The following is a 6,040-nucleotide window of genomic DNA, read 5'->3' as shown; positions in this document are numbered from 1 at the left end:
TTAATATATGAATGCAAACCGTTAATACTCATTTAAAATATTCTTAAAATGCTTATATAGTTAATGTAATAATTAATTTATTTGAAGTTTTCTTGAATTTGAAAAGTATCAATTTGAAAATCAATTATATAGATGTTTCTTTTTTCTCTATAGATACTCTTACATTTTAACCCATTTATTTAATTCTCACCTCAATTTTTTCACAACAAAATATAAATAAAAACTTCAAATTAAAACATAAAATTTCACGAAAACTCAAAAAGTAATAATAATAAAAAGTATAACATGCTAACAAACCAGCTGGCTTAAATAAGACTTTTTGTGCATTGAAAAAAATTGTAATTGTTTGATTGTCTTTGTAATAGAAGTTGAAAACAAAACAGAATGAGATACATTTTTCTTCCCTCCTTACATTTTAAGGAGAAGAGAAGTATTACACAATTACCAAAGGCCTGCCACCTCTCTACTTTGACCTGAAAAAATGCATCTCCAACTTACTTGATTTGATATTTACATACATGAAAACATTATTATATCAACTCTAGCAGGAATACGCTTTTGCGTCAGTCTCGCTATTACAACTCTAATTTGAATCACGAGTCATGTTGTTACCGATAGGCTGAGTCCTTGGTTGTACATGTCATACAAGTAGAAATAGCGCAAGTGTCCATTGAATAGTATAAACACGAAGAAGTTGTGAACAAGCATGATAGATTATAACACAATCCAACTTACCTTCAAGAATAAGAAAACAATAATGGTTAATGTCAACAACAATAATGGTGTAATGTAATCAATAGGCTAGAGATTCAAATCTACACCTCACATGTTGAACTCAAAAATTATAAATTGACACGAAAATGAAATCTCCAAACAAACCTTATTTTGTACCTAATATTTTCCAAATCCCCAAGCAACGCCTTATTTTCATTGTGTGAGTCTAAGTTTGGGCATCTCTCGAGGAAACCAAACTGAGAGGTCTTGCAAATAGATGAGACCTCAGGTCTTGAACTTTGAGTTTGTCATTGGCGAGGGGAGTTATTGGAAATATTTTGAGATGTTCATCTTTTCCAACCTAAAGTCTTTGGTGTAGACATGCTCCAACTCAAGTTTTAGTTAAAAATGAAAGATAAAATAAGCAAAATACCATAACTATCAAAAACAACACTTAAACACACCATCAGTCCATCAAGAAACATCTGCAATTACGGACTTATTTCTAGAGCATTACATACTTATTTGGATTGATTTTCTAAATATTCAAGAAAGTGCTTCTAAAGAAAGAAAATTGTTTTTAAACATGTTCTACACCTTCACCTTATTCATGCTCTACACTATGTTACACTTAATATCTGATCCCTTACTTTCCATCAGAAACTCAACAACTGCAGCCTTGTGCCCTTGGTAATCTATGTAAGTCAACCCAAATGCCCTATCAGAAATGAACTCCTAAGAACTTGTAGTGCTGAAAACAACCTCCACCAGCTTCTTTCCGTAAGCTTATAGCTATTTACTTAGATTTTCTGAAAAACCTCAAATATTTCAACCACTTTGGCTTCTTCACCAATATCTCACTTCGAGCTTCACAGTGCCTAATAATCAAATAAAAATGGAAGCAGAAAGTCCTCTGGTTGGGCTAAATCTGAATATATTCCATCACAAGTCGGTATATACCAGCCATTAGTAATGGCTTTTCGAGAAGGCTCCACATACCATTGTTACAAAATTGGTTCCAGATCGTATTGGTGGTTTACCAAAGTATCCAGCAGCATAGAAAGGGGTAAAGAAAAATTCAAACATCAGTAGGATTTCGAGAACTCAATCTCTCCCTCAATCTTCGCACGTGCCTAACACTCCAATCTCCTAACCCACACAATCATAACCTCCTTATTCTAACCAAAACCAAATATACAGTTCCCCCTATAGTCCATTCACAATCATGCTAGCCACAGTTAAAATCAAAAGGAAAAGTCTTTTGGTGAAGAGAAAGTCAATAAGTTAATGAGCTGTGAAATAATGTGAGAATGAGGGATGACACTATATACTAACAAGAAAATTGTGGTGGTAAGACTGAAGAGGAACTTCTTTCTAAATTTTGTGCATGTCCGCTGGCTGAATTTGGAGGCTGTACATTAGATAGAACTACACCTGACAGTGGACTTGACGCAGAAATAGAATCAGAGACAGATGCTGGCAGGCCTACTCGTAAGTATGGAGACGGTGGAGAACCGCTTGAAGAAGGAATAGGGCCTAAATGAGATTGTTGTCTGACTTTTCAAACTCGTAACTTTAAAATAATCACAAGAACATCCAAACCCGCTTTTAAATACAAATTCAGATTTTCAGAATAAATAATGCAGTAAAATATTTCTTTAATTTATTAAAAGTTGTCCACAAGATAATAATATTATTCTTCAAAGGCCGGTGAGAACACTAGAAAGTGATATATAAGGAATAATAGTAGGTTTAAGAGCATAGTGGTAATTACTTAGGAGTAACATAGTTATAAATAGGAGAATTAGAGCTAGAGCGAGGATCATTTTGATAAGTCAGTTTTTAGTGGATTAATTGTGGGAGACACATAAACATTCTCGAAAGGTTATTGATATTGTAATTTCTTCTTTGATATCGTAATATAGTTATCTTTAGTGCATTCATAAATTTTTGTCATATCATGTTTGATATCAGATCATATTCGACATTCGTAATCGAAGGAAAAAAAAAACTAAGAAAAATAGAAGAGAAGATGGAAGGTACCGATAGAGATATTGTTGAGATCATTTTGGTGAGAGAACGATAGCCCCTCATAAAGCTGTAGGTATATTTTAACTTCTTTATCAATATATTAGTTCATGCATAGATACCACCAGAAAAATGAGGCAGTGAGGGGAGGAAGATGAAAAATAGTTTGTTGGGATTTGATTTTCATTAACATAAGTGGGTTTTGGGAGATTTACATTTATTTTTCTAAACCTAGTGGATAAATGTGATGGAAGCCTAACTAAAGAACAAAATTGTGACATATACTTCGATGAAATTAAAAGTTTATAACAAATTGTCAAGTTTCAGGGGTCGAGATTAAATTTTCTCTTTATTTATTATTACTTTTTTTATAAGAAAAGATTAAATGGACCTATTAAGCTTGCAAACTCTTTGCTCTTGATCTAGAACTTCGAACCCTTCTAGTTGAGCCATGTAGATAGTCTCCTCAAGATTACCATTAAGAAAGGCAGTCTTGACATCCATTTGCCATATCTCATAATCATAAAATGTGGTTATGGACAGGAGTATCCTGATAGACTTTAGTATAACAACAAGTGAGAAAGTTTCCTCATAGTCAATTCCCTCAACCTGGGTATAACCCTTTGCCATGAGTCTAGCCTTAAAGGTTTCCACCTTTCCATCTACACCTCGCTTTCGCTTGTAGATCCACTTACACCCTATAGGTTTTATCCCATCAGGTTGATCCACAAGCTCCCAGACTTGATTGAAGTACATAGACTTCATCTCCTGGTTCATGGCCTTAATCCACTCATCTTTGTCAATATCCTTCATTGCTTGCTTAAAAAACAATGAATCTTCGACCCACCTTTGTCAACATATCCTAGTTCATGGCCTTAATCCACTCACCTTCACTCGATCGATTGTGATGCACGCTTTGCATTACTAAAAATTGAAAACCTCTTTTTATTTTTATTCTTCAGTTATTAAAACTGAAAGAAAACTTCCCATTTCACGCACAGTTAAAGGAGAAACCAATCACAATTATCTCATAATTGTTTTTATTATAAATAAATATAACAACTAATTTATCATATTATATTTATAATCTATAGTTTTAATATCACATCATATGTAATATATAAACCATAGTTCTTTTCTCCTTTATTTAATATAAATCATATTATATTAATTCCTTCAATTAATATATCTAATACATCAAATCAATTATATCACATATAATTGAATCAATTTAATTATATCATATATAATCAAATTTCCTCTTGTTAATTTGAACACTTCAAACTAACCCAAAAACTGATTCTCAACATGAATCCATTGAGCTACCAAGGGGACCTTACAAACCTGTAGCTTGAAGCTCCAACCGTGCGTGAATAACTGATTGAACTTTTTAATCATGATATCCACCATTCATTAACTTCCAGGCACTCCACTAAAGACCGACAGCTGCACTCTTCGCATTATAGATATATTTATGTGTCCATTGGATATAACCAATCAACAATATGATAACCCTTTACAAATCGCTCGTATGTACAGCTGGGCCAATTTACCATTTTGTCCTGTAGTTACATCTGTCTTCTTAAGTACCACTAGTTCCTCTAATGAATAATACATCATAGTCCTACTATGAGTGAACACTTCTCGAGCCATGAGAAAGTATGTGGCGCCACATTGTTCAAGCCCTGGAATCAGCCCTTAAGGGAACAATCTATCTACTTACCCCTGCTTTGGGGAATAAGTGAATTCCGTCTTATGTAGCTGAGTTCTCAGATTCCCAATCAGACGAATCCCCAAAGTGGTAGGTTTGTGTCGGCACTCTGGCCACTCGCACCCATACAAATCAAAGGACCTCCCTCATAGGTAGGAATTCCCAACTCACTCAGGATTAAGGTCACGTTACCTATGGTCATCCTAGTGAAATGAAAGTCTTTATCATGAACAGCATTATATAACAAGACTAAACATTTCATGGTCCGATCTTATACAAACTCCTTTGTATAGGATACCCCCGCTCATATGTCTCCACATGATTGATCAGGATCAGACCATCTGTAGCACTTTACAACATTTGTAACATCTACAAAACGGGTCGTATCTATAGTGTCACCAGGATAAGGTTCCCCTTCTTTATCCATATACTATAGACCATTTAGGTTATCACTTAAGACATGATCCACTTATATGTTTCCACATACATGCTTAAGTTACAACGATAACTAGGGATCTTAGTTTATTAGTTTATTGTTAGTGCAACTAAAATATCTCATATTTCATAGCCAATAGTGAAGAAAATATCTCATATTATTACATCACAAATGTTTATTCAAATACGTGTTTACAAACTATAGAACCTTACGAGATTTAGGGCATTAACTCTGACAAGACCAATACCTCTACCAACCATTCCAACCATCACGCCAAACATCCCCATGCATGACCCTATCCTGGAGCATCTTTGAACCACTTCATCACCTATCGTGTGTCCGGCAATCCCACTCAACATTGAACTCTTGACCACTATCTTTCCTATTGAAGTGGCCCAGCTTACCCCCACTTCTTCTCCTGATTCACCGCACACACCCACAAGTTCCCCACCTATCACTCCACACCAACAACTAATGAATGTCTAAGTCCAACAGCCCTGCGGTGGAACCTACTCTTTAACTGGACCCCACAGAGCTGGCCCGCAGAGATGAACAAGAGGTCTTTGGACCTATTTTGGCCATCCTTGATCAAAGGCAAGTGGACAAAATGGACCAGATGTTCGTCGAGATAACATCAACGCCTCAAGTCGAATTGAAGAAGAAATGGATGAGGAAGATCGCTATGTGATGATGTTAGAGGAAGAGATGAAGAAAGAGGAAAATGAAGAAAGGATGAAAGAAGTCTGCCCTGACACATTCCTACCACGTCTATCAGATGCGAATGATAGGCCATCGAAAAGAACTTTGCAAAGAAAGAAGAGATTCATTGTTGAGGAAGATGAAGAAAATGAAGAAAATGAAGTTTCAACTAAACTTGTGGTTACAACGTGTCATGGTTATGCTTGTCCAAGGTGTGTTTCCCATGGTCGCATGTTCGCCTCTACCTTTTTTTTTACCATGCTTTCATCCTATGTATTTCCTTTTTCTAGGTAGTTTACTTCTATGTACTTTTCATAGTATATGACCACTCGCCCATTTCCACATGCAAGGGTGGTGGATGTGTTTTTGTTTAGAATGTACTATATGGGAGTAAGACTGGTCATCATATCCTTATACCAGTTAGTTGTATGCTATAAAGTTGTGTTGTTGCT

This window comes from Benincasa hispida, chromosome 11, assembly GCF_027475165.1.
Source record: "Benincasa hispida cultivar pf3 chromosome 11, pf3_genome.v1.1, whole genome shotgun sequence".
In the NCBI taxonomy this organism is placed as follows: domain Eukaryota; kingdom Viridiplantae; phylum Streptophyta; class Magnoliopsida; order Cucurbitales; family Cucurbitaceae; genus Benincasa; species Benincasa hispida.
The sequence above is the reverse complement of the archived record's forward strand: the minus strand, read 5'-3'. Positions refer to the sequence as shown.